General features: G+C 37.9%; 1 long non-coding RNA gene across 5 annotated transcripts in view; it reads right to left on the bottom strand.

The window, feature by feature from the left end:
- LOC121674407 overlaps nt 1–17,277 on the bottom strand; it is a 100,528-nt gene that overhangs the window by 71,300 nt on the left and 11,951 nt on the right. For all 5 annotated transcript variants that reach the window (XR_006019613.1, XR_006019610.1, XR_006019609.1 and 2 more), the window contains exon 2: nt 11,592–11,715. This is a non-coding gene — a long non-coding RNA (uncharacterized LOC121674407). The remainder of the gene's footprint in view (nt 1–11,591; nt 11,716–17,277) is intronic.

The raw sequence follows: 17,277 nt of genomic DNA, 5'->3' as shown, positions 1-17,277 counted from the left end.
CCACTGATTGCAGGCTTCCAATTTTGTGTTGTCATGTAATAAATTACAAAAATTATCTTTTTTTTTTTTTCTTGGCACAGTTCTTCATAGACAAAGTGTCAAAAAAGCTTCTTTTTTTAATGAAATGAGTTAAGTATTGCTGCCATGGTGATTATAAGAAGAAATCAGCACCAAAAAGTGGCCTAGACATCAAGATACAAATTCAAAATTCTCAGAAGCCAGGGTATTTCAGTTGAATGCTTTCTAGCAGGAGGATTTTGCTGTGTGTATGAGGGGGATGGGCGTGGAAGACCGGAGCTGAGGTCATTTTGTAAAGCAGATCTTTAACCCTTTTCCTGAAAGCAGAGGACTGTCTAACTTAATGATATGTCTGAAGGAGACCTGAAGGATATCATAGCAAGGAGATGAACATCCTCCTCTCATCAGAGGTGTGAAGTAGAAGGCATGATCATCCTGAGGTAGCAGTAAGGGTGGCACCACTGTGCTGATCATTTAAAAGCTGTCCCGTTTGCTCAGGAACTGCTCTATTTAGCACTAAGGTAGTCTTGACTCTAGCATTTATTAACATTCACTGCCACGTTTACTGCTCACTGAATTCATATTCTAAATAAGTATTCTAGACCAAAAGGTCTACTTGTCTTCTTTGCTGACAGTGCATATGCCTTGATGATAACCACCATAAAATGTCAGTAATGGATGCAAAAAGAAATTGTGGAGCTAGTAAATATGTTTTCAATATTTAAGTAATTACTGCCTATGCATTACCCACAACAAGAGGACAAAGGTGGTGTGGGTTAGTTAGAGACCCAAAAACACAAAGACATAAAAAAAAAGCCTTACTCAAACCTGCAACTTTTCTAGAGCACACATAAAACCAGAAATAGGCTGGTAAGTACCTGACTAAAAGGCAAAGTCTTTGCATCAGAAAAAGGTACTGGGATCAAAGATTCAAAGTTTTTGCCATTAATGTCCCCCTGTGGCTGGCTTGAGAAGGGAGTCCAGGGACTGACAGCTCAACAGATCTCTTCCAGGGACACAGAGCTGGTCAATTCAAACTGCTCTGCTCCCTATCATGCGTGGCATTTGGGATAGGTTACATTTTATAGTCAGTGACATGACAGTCAGTGACATTAAACTATTTCATAGTGGTCCATGTGCTATAAGTTATAATATATTACTTAGACTATTTTAATCACCTAAAGTTCAGGGACCTCAACGCATATATTAATTAATGCTTATTTTAATTAGCTCTGCCTCAGAGAGAGGAAGAAGACAAAACTGTGCAGCCTTATTAGCACTACACTCCGGATCTGTAATTAAACCCAGAACACACAATATAATAAGCATCAGGACTTAAAGCAGTGGAATATTGGTCACCACCACGGCAGCCTCCCACTCTTATAACTTTCTTTTTCCTTAACATCATACTTCTTTCTTCCAGATTCTACAAGGGAAAAGGCAAAAGATTTCTGCTCCTCATGGGCCAAACTCAGCTCTGTTCTTGCAGTACAACATCATCTTTTGTGGAGTTATTCTATATTCCATTGTACTCAGAAGAATAAACTATTATTTTGAGGAAAAATCTTTTTGTGCAAGTATTTTCACAAGCAACTTTTTCCTCTATTTGGCTACCAGCCACTGTGCATCTGTCTGCAGGACAGAAACTTCTGCGTTGCTGCCTTCAAGCGTTTTGCCTCTTTCCCTGTCTGAGAATCGCTGAAGATGCTTTATTTTAAATTTCACAGCTGCTGGATTCTGAACAGAAAAAAATGGGTTCTTCTTATTTTCTGGCTCTTCACAATAAATTATCTGTGGGCTGAATGGTGTGCAAAGGTCATCCAGCCAGTCAGTGGAAAAGCATCAATACAACACCCAGTAGTACCAATCTCTAACATCCTACCCTTGTCTGCCAAATGACCACGTTAGGAAATTCCAATCACTACTATTCAAGCATCTTCTTATGTACATTAAAGGCACTAAAGACAAACAAAACTCCAATAAACTGAGATTCCAAATCCCTGAAAGTCAGAAATGGTTTTTCTGTTGACTCCAAGTTTTTTAGCATAAGATCTTCAGACCTTAATAACAATACTGGAAAAAAATTATCTAGTTCTGCACTGGGAATATCATATAGCATTTGTTTTCAACCTTGTTTCGCTTGCAGCTCCCTAAAATTTACTCAATAGACTTGATTTTCTTAGCAAAGTTCTACAGACACCTTAAGAGTGGTTCTCACAGTCTCAGATAGGTATGGGTCATGAATTGGAAATATCTGCTAAGGGGAAGGAAATGACATTCATGTAAAAAAACCCCAAAACCTTACCAGCAACTAAATACAGGAAAGTTTTGATTTTTCTTTCTTATTTCATGCTAATTAACAATTTTTTTTAACTTTAAATTGCAATAAATTCCCTCAATTTCATTCCTCCTGCTCCATTCCATGGAATTTCTCCAAATAAATAATGAAGTTGAATAGTTATGCTTGCAGAAATCGCTATTACTCTATCAATGCCTGAGCCAACAAAATAATTTTCCATGCACTTGCATAAAAGAGAAGGAACTGAACAGCTTTCAAGAAATGTGTTATATTTCAATATGTCCTGGTGACATGAAGAATTATATCTACAATTCTGAAAGGAGTAGAGATGGAAGAATGGGTAGAGAGAGAAATTTCTCCCAAATTCATGCTTCTTTGTAATGAATTCACCAATATTAGAACAAACAGTGCTGCCTTGCTCCAGAAACAATTCTTGGCTAATAAATTTTGCATCAAATCCTAAAACATCATTTTACTAATTTCTAAAATGCAAACCAATGTTAATGTTTCAGTATCTTTTACACTTAAATGTAATATTTTGCTTTATTATTTCCTTACTTGCCTGTGCTCTTATTTTGATTGACTGTATTCTGTTTTATTTTGCAATTTTAACCAATTTTGGGATATATTCAAAGTGTTTTATTAAGTCTGATAGTTTCGTTAACACGACACGGCAGCATATTTAGTGGATTGTAGCAGGCTTCTGTCTACTTCTCAGCATCAAGCGACTGTAGAGACGTTAATGTATGCCCAAATTAGATGAAAGCAGCAAGTGAGTTTAGACTGGTTTAACCTTCCCCAAAGTTTTAGAGGAGCTCATTAATGTTGCTCTGCACAGCATCCATAGTCTTATAATGAAGACATTACACGATGTTGTTTTGATACTTTCTTGCCGAACTCCCAACACCTTGCAAACAATTGACTTTTTATGCCCTGTTATTCTTACATAATTATCAGGTTTTTTCATCACAATTCTCAACTTTGACTCCTCCTGTAAAGTAAAGGTTCCTGAAGTCCTCCTTATATTTTGCAGGTTTATTAGAAAGAAGAAAGGGGGAAAACAGAAGGCCAGGCTGTCATTACCCTTATTCATATCTATGAATAATGCTTTGCTCCATAAATAATGCACTGAACTCACAGCATATGGTACAGGTGTTAGTTAGCCAGAGTTTAGCCTCATATGGATATAAACAATATATTCATGACTATCTGGGGATTGGGAGAAGACTTGCTTGTCATTTGAAGTTGAAAATAACAAAATTCAACCAAATTTTTATGAAAACTGTTTACAATGAAAAAATACACAGTTACATTAGTGCTTCAGTAGCTGAACTCCAGCCCCAGGACTCAGCTTGAGACAAAATCCCATCTCAGAATGTCTTAAATTTGGACAAATGCAAAACTTAACAGGTTCCTGGAGGCAACAACAGAGTGCTCCATTTACTGGAGGAAAATGTTACAGACAAACTTCATTGAAAACCTACCTCATTTTTTTGGCCAGCTTCTGCTTTCTTGTTAATGCATATCCATGTATAAATTCTGAAAGCCTAATGAAACTTTTAAAGAGAAAACCAAAGAGAAAACAAAACAAAACAAACAGGTCCAATTCCCTCTCCAGAGCATTTGCACAAACTATTGGATATCAGACTAGATACTTTAAAGTTAGAGAAGAGCAGGTGAATGGACACAGACACTGACTTTCCACAGAAAGATGACAGTCATTTTGGAAATATAGAAAAAAAGTAATTATTTTTCCTCTCCATCCCCAGCTTCTTTCTTCTTTTTAACCCTCAAGGAACTAACTTTTTTTAACCATGAACCCAAGTGCATTGGGGTAACTTAACATAAATAAATTAAGCAACAGCTGTTCTTTTTAGAGTTCCAGTTGTAAAAAATTCATTAATTAACTATTAAACATTTCATCATTAAATACACTTCCTGAATGTGTGCCTCCTAGAATGCAAAATGCTGGACATACTTTTTTGGCTTTCTACATTCAGGTGGCAGATCCAGAAGTGGAAAGCAGATGGAACATGGCAGATGGGTATTCTGCTGCTGCAAAGAAGTCTCTGGAGCTGTAAAAGGTAATGCAGTCCAGCTTTTGTAAACTACACTTCAGGCAAGATGAGTAATAGGAATAATCACAAAATCAGCAATATAGAAGAAAATATAACTTCCTGCAATATAATGAGAAAGACATTCAAAGATGAGACAAACTGGGAGGTTGATTTTGCAACATCTTGTGGTAATGAGCAGTGATCAAGATTACAAAGAAGAGATTCATGCCTGGAAGCTGGCCTGCTTCTTTCAAGTATAGCAGTTGATCTAATAAAAGATAGAATTGCCTCTAAAACCTTGCCTCTCTTAGATTTTTAATAAATTCTGATTAGAAAAAATAGTGCTATTTCATTTTTCATTGGAGATTTTAAAGAGCTTCACAAAGAGGTTTACAGGTATCACTGGGATTCTTGATGCATGAAGTACGATGGACTACATCCTCAGAGATACTTCTTGGCGCTTTGACACTTTACAGTCCACATCCTGACTTAGACCCTGATGTGCCATTAAATGGGGAAGTCAGGTGCCTCAGCACAGAACATCTGGAAGGCCGATCTGATTAGGCTGGTTGAGTGATGCTGCTGCATGGAGATGGAGGTGCCCTTCTCTTCTCCCCCTCCTTCCCAGCACGGGTGCTATTCTGAGCTGGGACTTCCACAATTCATCATTATGTACCATCTCCTGAAGATGGATATTTAAGCCATCCCTTACTCACAAAATACAGACAACATCCTCTCCAACCTTTTTGGAGCTCTTACTTGGAATATTAAATTCCAGCTTCAAGTGCTTTAAATATCTGAAAATGTTTGGCCCCTTCTCTTCTATCTCTTGGTACAGTTCTTTCATTCTCCTCCTGCTCTTCCCCAGTCCAATGAACATTTAATCACTTCATAGAAATTTGAATAGCTTGAAACAAGGGAAGGACAGTCTTAACTCCCTGTCCCACCACCGTTTCTCAAAGCCTCCTCTGAGCCTGTTGTTTATGGTCCTTCCCCAGAGAGGCAGAAAACGCAAATTCATATCTACTTAGGCAGAGGTGGGATTTGAAGTGGGATCTCCCAACTGCTGGATGAATGCATCTAGACCAGACTGAGTGTGTCAACGCCATAACATTGAATCTTGCATCCATTTCTAAGTTTGAAATCCTGACAGGTCTGAGGTACAAGACATGCTGAAGTGCTCAGCAGTCTCCAGGCTGGAGACACATTGGGCATGTCGATGAGCAGGATATAAGGAACATTAGGAACATCTTAATATTAGAAGCTTAGATTACACCTGATATCCAGAGACAAGTGTTCTGCCCATATGTGATTGAAAGACCTATATATTTTCTTATCTTGGAAACAAATACGTTCACATTTTAGGAATGTCCAAGCACCACCACCTTCCAAATCTAGAATGCAGAGCAGCAGACTATGAACAGAAGAGACATCTATGGTGCATTAATTCCAGGGTTTTAAATTAATAGCTGACCTGCTCAATAAGATCCTGGATACTATAGAAAGAGAGAGAAACCTGGTGATGGCATGAAGGTGTGCTAGGACAAGGAAAATGCAGACGAAGCTCTGCATACCTGGGGTCAAACTTTCCAAGCTGTCTCAGCTAAGTTCTTTTTCTATCATATGGCAGTTTCACATGTGCACATTACCTGTGCAGCTGACCACAGCTGGGCGTGACTTCATTTGAATCCATTCCCATTCAAACTGCAGGCACCAACCCTGTGAAGACCATGAATTCTACCCTAGACTTTGCACAAATCTCTCTATATGAGTAATTTTACATTCATACAAAAGGAGGCTTTTAATATCCTTTGCCAGACAGCTACCAAAATTTCATGGGTGTATGAGATCGACACATTTCATGACCCTTTAACTAACTATTGTGCCATTACTTCCCTTGGTGCTTTCTACATTTCCTGACCTCAGACTAAACTTAAATACCTCTCTTTGCATGATTTCAGACTGAGTATGACTTTTCTCTCATATCCATTTTCATTTAACTCTGATCTGTCCCTTTTTTGAAATTCTGAGCTGGCTTTCATAGAAATCTTATCTAAAATCAAAGCTCTGTTTCTCTGTAATACTTTAGGATAAGGCCTTATCTCATGTCATTATTAAAAATGGAAAACTCTTTTATACACATATATTTTTGACCTCTGCTCTTCTCTATTTGGAACAAAACCTGCAGCAGAATGGCCAAGAACAGAAGCAGCATCATTCAGTTCCCAATTCTATACTTTAACCACTAGATGATGCTTCCTGTGAGTATATAAAATTTCATTTAAATGCAAAATCTCATTATGTTTGCTTACACTAACGATGTGTTAATATTATTTTTTATCTCCTGCCTTTCCTCAACCTCTCTTGTCCTCCAGGGCTTAGCAGATTTTCAAGGTCCATTACAACAGTGGAAGAAGGTTTATGTGACTACTTGTCACTCAGCCTGTACGTGAAAGGTTGCCATAAAACAGCTGGGGACATTTATTACACCACAGTCAGCACTGTTTGAACAAAGCACTCCATGACTCTGTGTGAACAAAACTTCTGACAATGCAGATATTTTAGGAAACAAGCAGAAACATTTTGAGAATATTACCACCAGCCAGGCACTTGTATTATCCAAGAATTCAGCACTTTCAGTATGTGATGAAATGTCCAAAAGTTCTTTTTTGTGCAACCACACGTATAGAATGGGATGCATTCCACTTAAACAGAGGACACTATATTTGTATAAAATAGTGTAAAGACAGCCTCAATCCCAGCCCATCATTGTTACAGTAAATGAAAAACAACATGTGGTTCTGTAGATAAAGGTGCCAGGTACGTGGATAAAGAGTTACTGTTAGTGTATAGTGCTCTGCCAAGGAATTATGACTAACAAGAAATTAAGAAATAAGTAGAATTTAATAAAAGGCTCAATAAAAGTGGCACATACATATATATAGCACATCAATCTATTGCAAAAGCTTTTAATAGTAAAACTATGACTTATTTGTGACTCTGGCTTATTATGTAGGTCGTGAAGTTGTTTTATGAGTGCTGAAGAAAGATAGAAGAAACATTCTATGTTCTACAAAAGCTTGGGCTCTATTTAAAAATTTTGTCAACCAGAAATGGAGTATCTGAGGAAGAGTAACTGTAACAAGACTCATTATCTTCTGAAAAACCAAGGCATCACAGACAATGTATTTGTCCAGCAGTATGATCACATGTTTGTGCTCTTTTGATCAGCAGTAACATTAGCCAGCTAAGCTCCAAATTTGAACAGCACGTTAGTACCCAGCTTTTCACTAAGTTGGCAAACATTCTCAGTGAATGAAGTACTCACTGCACTGCGAGATGGTCAAAATTGAAATTTCTGTTCTGCAGGAAACTCTGGCCCTTCAAAAGTTGATTATGCTCTAAATCAGAAAGAATGTCTCTGCTTCAGAATTTCCCATTAAACAAACGGCTTGAAGAAAAGAGATTTAGGAATCTAAACCAAAAGAATTTTGGTAATGACAAAATTTATTTTGATATTATTAATGGTTTTAGTTTGATATGGTAAGAAGCTTTGCATCAATTGTATCTAAATGCTGCCTAAACCATTTTAGATTATATCTGACATCATCATAGTAATATGGTTAACATTAATCTATGATGTAAAAGGACAAAATAAAGAACTGGAATTACTAAACCAGAAGATTTTTACGAAACTGAGATAATTATTTCTGACAGTTCTCCATGGGTATCTGCACTGTATCTGTTATAAAATCTTAACATATGAATACCCTTCATTCACTGGTAATAAACAGAACAATCCTCCCTTTTCTCGACCCAAAACAACTCAATTGAAAAATGCGATTAGGTCTGGCCTTTCTGAAGTGAGTGGGAGTTATGGCACTGACATCAATTAAGTCAGAACTTTTTTCACTGATTTCAGGACTACTTGTGTACTTGAAAACATGCAAACATAAATCCTGTATTGATCTGGAACCTTAACAACAAAACTTCAAAGGAAATGATCCCATCTAAATCCCAGCTGAGAGCATAGAGCAAGAGTCTTAAACAGTGCACAGACTCTCAAAAAAGCAAAAGCATTGTCTAGCCAGATTCTGAGACCATTTTCCATTAATTTACATCATCTGGAACAACAGCAAAAATAGATCATTTCAAAATCAGTATGACCAGTCCACCAATTTTAAAGTGTCTCCAACCACAGGAAAAGAGTGACACTATTTTTATCATACACTTAGAAAAAAATCATTACTGTTACTGCATTATTAAAATCTGCATAGTTTTAAATAAGGTAGTGATTTCTGACGTGAAGGAGATACTGTTCTCAACAGTCAATATAATAAAACTAAACCATGTAGTAAGACAAACAAGAAGAGAATTCACCAAATGTGGGCAAATACGCCTCAAGCACCATCTATTATGTGCACATCTGCCCACAGAACAGATTGCTATCATCTAGTGTTATCAAAAGGCTCTATGTATTTCTCAGGAAACAAGCACAAACACTCTCAATAAATCATGGTGCTAAATATATGTTCCTCTGTCAGTAAGACATTGTCTTCCATCTTGGTTATGCCTGAGAGAAAATGTTTCTTTTTTTTTTTTGTGAGTTCAGATAAAAAAAGAGTAGATTCTCTTCCTCCCTCCTGCCTAATCCCTTGAGCATGTGCTTTACTGCAGACTTGAAAAGCCTTGTGGGGCCTTTTGTCATGGTACAGGCAGGGCCTCATTGCCAAGCCCATCTACCCTGCCTGCCACTTTTCTGATGGTGCCTAGGAGACAAATTCCTTTGGATGTCCACTGGCCTGGATATAATAAACATGAAGCTAAAGATTCTTACATCATTTTCAGCCAATATAGTCTAAGGGACATCCCCACTGCTGCAGCTGATGAAAGACTAACAACCATCTTCACCTACCTCCAAAACTATCAGCTGGTGCAAAGTAAAAAGTGTCTTAATTTCCAACAACACAGAAGCATATTTAAGAGAAAGTAGAAAACAATATTTCAAGCACGAATCATGCAACACAAATTATTGCAAAATGACATTGAAATTTTCAGAATGATCACTTAAAAGCCTCTTTGTTTTCTTTAAATGAATGTTTACCTTTGGTACATTAACTCAGTATTTTTGGTATCAGGAGGCGGAATGCATACTTTAATCTATACTTTGCAAGAGTATTAGCCAGAGCTTTACAACTGCTTTCATCCAAACAGATGACTGTATTTGACACTGCAGTATAACCTTGCTTAGTTTCCAAAATAAATTTGCAAAGGGAGTGGATTACTCTGAGGATAATTGATGTGATAGGGAGAGTTTTTTTAATCGCAATGTCATTATTTGAGAGTGACTAAATTAAATTTGTTATGTTAAGTAACCTGGGGCACCAAATGGAATTTGAACCCTACTTCCCAGGTACAGCAGTATAGTAGGAAACAAAACTGTGTCACAAAGCAGACTACCCAAAGAAAGTAGTTCTGCCAGCCAGAGTGACAGAACTGTGTTCTCACAGCAAATACACCACAGGGATGGAAAACGAGCAGTGATCTCCCAAGAACCAAGGTCTTTAGTACAAGTCCCAACCATTACTATGGAAAAACCTGCATGGATCCCACTGGATCTCTATTAGAACTATAGCAGCCAGAAACAAGACAAAGTAGAGATGGGGAGCAAGTGGGCATCCACTGAAATGCAAGGCTAAGCACCATCTCTCTGTGGTGACAGATGCGACGTACGCTTTAGACAATGCAATTCCACTGAGGTTCTCTAATCCCCATTTAGGTATTGTTGGATATTGTTAGTGAATTTTCCACATGTTTTAAATGTACAAGGAATGATTAAGCACCTTGCCCTATCAATGCAAATTTTTACCTATGTTTATTAATTATGTCTATCGAGAGCAAAAGCACATAAGGTGTTTAACAGTGATGAGAATTAATGGCCTGGTAGAACGTGCAAAAGGTTCACTAGAAACTTGTGGCTAATGGCCAGACGTCAACATTACCACACGCATAAAATTAGAGGAACTGCAAGGATTATTCCAGACTGATTAAGGTTCCGTAAGCATTCACCATCTGAGGGTTCCTTATGGTTTTTATTAAGCCAGAATGAGAGGCTTATACACATAATTCTGTACCACTTTTTCCTTTATGCTTAAAATAAGAAGTGTCTCCCTAAAGGTCTCCCCAGGTCTGAATCTTTCACCACATTTAATCACTTTTGGTGTCTTTCCTTCTTCTTTTCAGCAATTTTGCCTGAGCTCTCCTGGGACTGGTGTTACATTACAGATTCATCAATGATTTGCTGCTTACTCTACATTATCCCACAAGTGCTGAGGCAAACAGTTCTTTGCCAGGATCAAATGATGCTGTATATTCGCCTGCAGTTTAAAATCTTGTTAATATTGACACTTCTGACGAAAGCTCCACATTGAAACTGGAATGTGTGAAACCTGCAGGCTTTGGTGACTGCCACATAAACAGGTACCCAGGGCACAAAGTTTTTTCTAGGTCCTCTATTTGCCTGCAGGGACATAATCAACTTGGGCAACATCTTTACCAGAAACAACGTGAAATAGAACAGCTAATACAGCCTGTCTGGAGGTGATGTTGCTGATGGATGACAGAGAGACTGCTTGCTATCCTATGTTGCTAAACCAGCGTGTCTGAGGATTTCGCTCTAAAGTCAATTAACTTTAATGGAAAGACTCCAAATTACTTCAATGATCTTTGGACCAAGCTCAATAAGAACTAATTAGGTCTCCATTCCAAAGGCTAGTTGTCAGATTTATTAAGGGATTTTTGTTTGTTTGTTTTTAATATTGGACAAGAGGGTTTTTAAAAATTATTTAGAGGAACTGACATAATTTGGAAAGTCATAAGTTGCAAATACAGGTGCCAGTATTAAAAAAATTAATTCCAGGTAAACAGACAAGTAAAAAAATTTTACATACTGTGCAAATGTCGTCCACTTCATGGGGAAAAAGGAAACACAAACAAGAGTTAGTGACACCTATAATTTAGTTCTATGGTATTTACTACACTCCATAGCCTTACCAAACCTTACCCATGTTCTACATGAGTACAACTAGGTTTACTGACTATACCTTCCAGTTCTGACAAGAAAATCTAGGACCAGGGCTGGACTTTTCAGAACTCATCTCACTCCCTCTGCTTTAAATTCTTGACACAGAAGAAGATTATATGTTTGAAAAACTTACCACAGGAGAGAACACACTTGAAGAAAGATGGTGATGAAGGTTCCTCATGTGGGAGTGATACCACAGCAAATGCCCGAGCAATCTTAGCACTTTCTACAATTTATTTAATCTGTCAGATCATCACCTGCAAATCAAATTAAGAAATGCTCAAAATCTGAAAGTCACAAATTAGACCAAAGTCATTTATGTCATGATTTTCCTCCTACTTTTCCTTCCTTTCTTTTCCCAGAAACTGCAGGAAATACTTGAAGTTCAAAGTACAGTAAATATAATTGAATCGAATTGCATTTGTAGCATAAAAGACAGGAAAGAGAGATATAGTTCTTCACTATGAATTGGTCAGAAAACAAAATAATTTAACTTGAAATGTAGTGTTCAAAAAAAGACCTACATTCAGGCTTTGGATACTAGAGTCCAATTCTCTCTGGCACTAACAAAATGTCATGTCATTTTCTGGAAGAACAAGGTCTGCACTTTTGCTGCTGAGCTCTGAAAATCTAGTATAGGAGGAGAGGAGAGTCTGTCTTGGTGGTATAGTGGACGGGATGAGAGCAAAGTCATAGTTCACATCCTCACATGGTGCATACAAAGGCAGAGACTCAAAAACCTCTTCCAGTGGACAGGGACTGCCCTTCTTTCTCCCTGATAAGGACTAACCCCCTTGAAATATAAGAGAGTAAAGGAGGAGGGTTACTCCCCTCTCCTTCATCTCCTGTCCACCTTGTAGCCACCTAAGTGACAAGTTCTAATGAATTTTGGCACAGAGGTTTTCCACAGGCTGCCCCACCTGCCCCTTTGCCAGAGGCCTTGTCAGCTGAAACGTGTGCCTGCTCTGTAGCTGCTCCAAGGTCAGTCACTGTCTTAAAGCAGATGAGACACCAGGATACAATTATGATGCGCTGAAGGTTACCTGATGGAAGTCAGGGTGGGCACAGGAATATGCACACTCATCACTTGTTCTGTGTTTGGACACAAACCCTTGGCAACCAGTTTGGTCTGAAGTGTTGGGCTGAGGGCTGGGCTGCAGTCCACAGTCTCTTGCAGATATTTAGGTTGACTGTGCAGCTCCGGTGTTTAGAAGCAGTGACACTTGATTTGAGCTGAAGACAATGAAGACATGAGCAAACAGCCTTTCTGAAAATCAGTTTCTCAACAGTCACAGAATCATAGAACCATAGAATGGTTTGGCTTGGAAGGGACCTTAAAAATCATCACGTTCCAACCCCTCTGACACAGGCAGAGACATCTTCCACTAGACCAGGTCGCTCTAAGCCCCATCTAACCTGGCTTTGAACATTTCCAGGGATGGGGCATTCAAAATTTCTCTGGGAAAGGTCTTGCAATAGCACTGAGCAACAGTGACTCAGATTTCTAATTAACAGACAGACAATAAAAATATTCTGGATTAATACGAAGGAAAATTGGAAGAGCTTAGATGCAGCAAATCCCTGTGCCAACTCCAGTCTAAAGTCTCAATTACGATGTATAAGCATCTTTGCAACTTGTGTTAAAAATAATAACAGAACTGGCATTAAACTATGCCCAGTCAATCAGAATGATCCATAATGTGGAAGTTTTTAACAAGCTGCTGCCCAGCATTTTTGACATGTTTTAAAACAAGCCATCCTGATTAGCCCTGTAAGAGGCTAGTGCTTCTAAACTTAATGACTCTCCAAAGAGGAGAAGGCATAAAGATTTAGCGACTCAGTAGACATGACTGCACAGACCTCTGCTGCCAGCTTGGAAATGACAAATGATTTGTTAATAGAGAAGCTTTCTTTTTGTATTATTTTTTGCCAATGAAGTGAAAACAGAGCATTGATTAAGCAATCCAAGCTGAGAAAATTCCATCCAAATTGGATGAGAGCTTTCAGACCAGCAGCTTCATAGCAGGTTTCAAGGGTTTGAAATACAACTTCTGCTTGTTGCTTGACGCTTAAAGATACCTATCCTGGAGCCATAGACAATAACTGATGTCAAGCTGACACTGTAGTTCACAGACGAATTCCAGTCGTGTGGGCCATACCACATGCACAACACTTGTGTGAAAAAATGCTTTCTGCCTCAAATGCTACCGACTGAGAGAAAGAATTAATAGAGACATCAACAAAAAAGTTCTCTGCACAAATAGAGTATGGCTGAAGAATACCAATAGCCCAAATGCTCCTGACTCAAAATCACCCTTCTCTTCCACCTGTCAGATGAAATCATTTGTACAAAAATTCAGACAGAGCCTTTCACTCACAATATTAGGTTTCTGCACAGCTAAAATTCTAAACTCATATCCTGTGGAATAATTTTACAGAAGTCACCCTAGGTATTCAACAGTAAATAAAAACTAGGTGTCTAGAGGTAATTAAAAATATTTGCAGGTTTTTTTCCTCTTGCAGAAAAGAATTACATTTTCCAGGGGAGCTTTAAACACAAGCTTTTGGCACTTGCAGATATTAAAGTTTGAGTGACTCATATTCTCATTCCCTTGTGTAGCTACATTACTTGACTGTATTTCCCTCAATTCATCAGAGAAGAGGCTACGTCCACAGCCATAAAGCAGAGATAGTGGCATGTCATGGAAGACTAGGTCCAAACAGGAAAACAGGCCCCTAAGTAGAACAGGAGAAAGAAGCATCTAAATTGTAATACTCAGAAGGCATTATGGAGCCTTATTTAAATTTAAAAATGTATGAATTTTAAAGTTGAATATCTGGGGTCTGAGGTGTGGGGGCTTTTATTAAAATAAACTTGCAAAGAACATGCCCTTTTCACTACAAATATCCTAACACACCAGTAGAAAACTGCTGCAATGAAAAATTTTCACCTTAATCAGGTCAGTTTGTTTGGATGTATACTGAGTGAATAGCTATGCCATTCTATTTGTATTGCAGCTTTTGCTCCAGAACTAAGAAAAATCAACATAGACATATAACCCAAGTCAAAAATGTGTTCTATTTTTAACAGATAAGCATTAAAAGAAATGGTACATTTTTTTTCAACTAGCTATCTGTACATTTTACACATCCAAAAATTAAACCAGTTATTTTTCTGTCCCTGGATTTTAAATCAACACCCATCATTTTGCAGCCTGTGAACAAATGGATTGTCCTTGATGCAGCAGAATTGTTTTCCTGAAAAGTTCATGCAGGACTATAAATCCTAAGGCTAAGATTCTGTTTTCTGAAAATCTCACTCAGAAAACCAGCATAGATGGGAAGGGGCAGATTTCCCTTACCATGATTTATCAGCCCTATTTAACTTATTATCTCCACATTCTTGACTGAAAAGTTTCTAATTGTTTGAATACCTCCTTCTTCCATGAAAAAAAAAACCTCCAAAACAATCACAATAAGAGAACAAAGATTTGTGTTGACAGTTTTAGAAAAGAAACTGAGGAAAAACCATTATCGGCGATAAAATTACCAGGATTTTTTTTGTTGCTGTTGAAATGAATTACTGAACACAAGATTTGTTGGGTGAGTAACTGCAACACTGGTGCCAGGGGAGACCTTCTTTTCAACAACACTGTGCTGGTACCTGAAATTCTGTTCATAGTCTGAGTACTGATCAGATTTTCTTGGAAATTCCTTAATATAACATTATGCAAGCACTTCTACGAGAATTGTTGTTCTTCTTTTTGTAAAACATAGAATCATAGAATGAATCATAGAATGGTTTGTGTTGGAAGGGATCTTAAAGATCATCTAGTCCCAACCCGCCCTGCCCTGGAGAGGGACACCTCCCACTAGAGAAGGTTGCTGAAGGCCTTAAACACTGCCAGGTTTGTACCTCCTTGGACAACCTGTTCCAGTGTCTCACCACCCTGACAGTAAGGAATTTTTTCATAATTACAGTTATACTAAGAACTACTTCTTTCTAAATAGGGTGTATAGTTTCCCTGCCTGAGAGAGAAGTAATAGTTTTGTACATACATGAAATGACACACTTCAAAACAGAATTCTGCTTCCATTTCTTTCCTATGACCCAGGATCCTGCCTCGATGTGAAGATGATGTAGCAGGTAAGTACTGAAACACACAGAGATTCCTCTCTAACCCCTCCTGAGTCTTTCTGACACACACAGAAGTGACATTCCAGCTGACTTTTATCAGCCAAACTAGATTCACTGATACTGCTGATGTAAATGGATGCAGTTACACATGAAAGAGATTAGAAGAGGGATTTTTTTTCATTCTCACAGCAAAATGTTACACTATTAAAAGTAGTTGTGTCCATTAGAAAAAAAAAATCTTTTTTTCATTAACTCATTACTTTAAATGTGTTTCATAATTTATTTGTAGTGGAAAAAGTATAAGTAGAAACCACAGGAGAGTCATAATTCAAGTCACATTTGTGCAGCTCACCAGCTAATCTGAAAATCTAAATCTGCTGAGACTTTCTGATATCTTCTTAGAGTCGTGTGTCATATTACTTATGAATAGACTCAATTCAAAAGAAAGAATTTTAAATACCAAAAAAAATTTTCCGCATTGTCATCTACTTCTGTGTTCGGTCTGTTCATCTCTTTTGCTCAAAATTTTTAAATTAGCAGACAAATTGGGTTTTGACCCATCCACGGCCTCCTCCCTGTAACAGATTAATGGCTGATCCTAGTGGATTGGCTATAAAATGCAATGGCTACAGTAGAGAATATACCACGCTTTCTCCTGTTACCAATTTCTTTGTGTATGGCGACAGATTATTAAAGTGAAACAGCAGGAAGATAAATGAAATTTTGTCTCCTTTCATTCTCAGCATCCTACTGAAATCTCCTAGTCCTACTAATGACTGTAGTGGATGAAAATAGGAAAAACCTTCCTGCAACAGAGAGAGAGAGAGAAGTCAAAGAGACTGGGTGCAGCTACTGATCATGCTCTAGATGAGTGACACTGGCTTATTTCCCACATTTCACAGTAACCATGAAAAGGATTTTTGCTTCCTTTGGCACTGGATGTATTTTACATATTTCAGTTGCAAGCTCTTTGGGGCACAGTTAGCTGCTAAATATGCTTTTCTAGTGTTAGTGCAACACAGCCATGACACACATCTTGAGACCTAACAAAAATCCAAGCAATAAGTAGTTACCAAGGAACTTTTTCCATGCAACAGTTTAGTTCTGTGAAAGACCATTTTCCCAAGCACTCAGTACAGTACTTGTACATTTGCAAATCACCAGGGTGCCAAAAGAAAATCTAATAATACTTAAAAGATAGAAATAAAACATGGGTTGATTGGCAAAAAAGCTATTAGAGAAATACTGGGCACCTGAACAAATCCCTGCATTCTTCTGTTTCCAAGCAGTTTCATCTTCCAAAATATTTTGCATTTCTTTTGATACTCCATGTGTATCTCTTAAGCAGCTTTTACAGCACAGCTAAAAGAGCCACCACTATGAAAAACGCTGCACCTGGGGAAAGTACTTCAAGGAGTGTAGACCCTAATCTGCAACCCTTTTCTCACACACATAATCTTCATAGCTTTGATTCTGACATGAGTAGGATTATTCATATAAGGGAGAAGAAAGATAGGCATGGGAACTTAAGAATTACACTAACATAGTAAAGCATTGTAAAATGACAACAAAAATGGCATTTAAACTCTCTTGAGTTATGCCTGTTCTTTAGTACAGCAAAAGGGACGTAAATTGAACAAGTAGCTCTTATGAAGCTGCAGCCCGCAACCAAGCAGGACCT

The sequence above is a fragment of the Corvus kubaryi genome, unplaced genomic scaffold (assembly GCF_017639235.1).
Source record: "Corvus kubaryi isolate FWS band 111438036 unplaced genomic scaffold, C.kubaryi_AGA036_p1.0 68, whole genome shotgun sequence".
Classification (NCBI taxonomy): Eukaryota; Metazoa; Chordata; class Aves; order Passeriformes; family Corvidae; genus Corvus; species Corvus kubaryi.
Note: the sequence above shows the minus strand (reverse complement) of the source record. Positions and strands in the feature narration are given on the sequence as shown.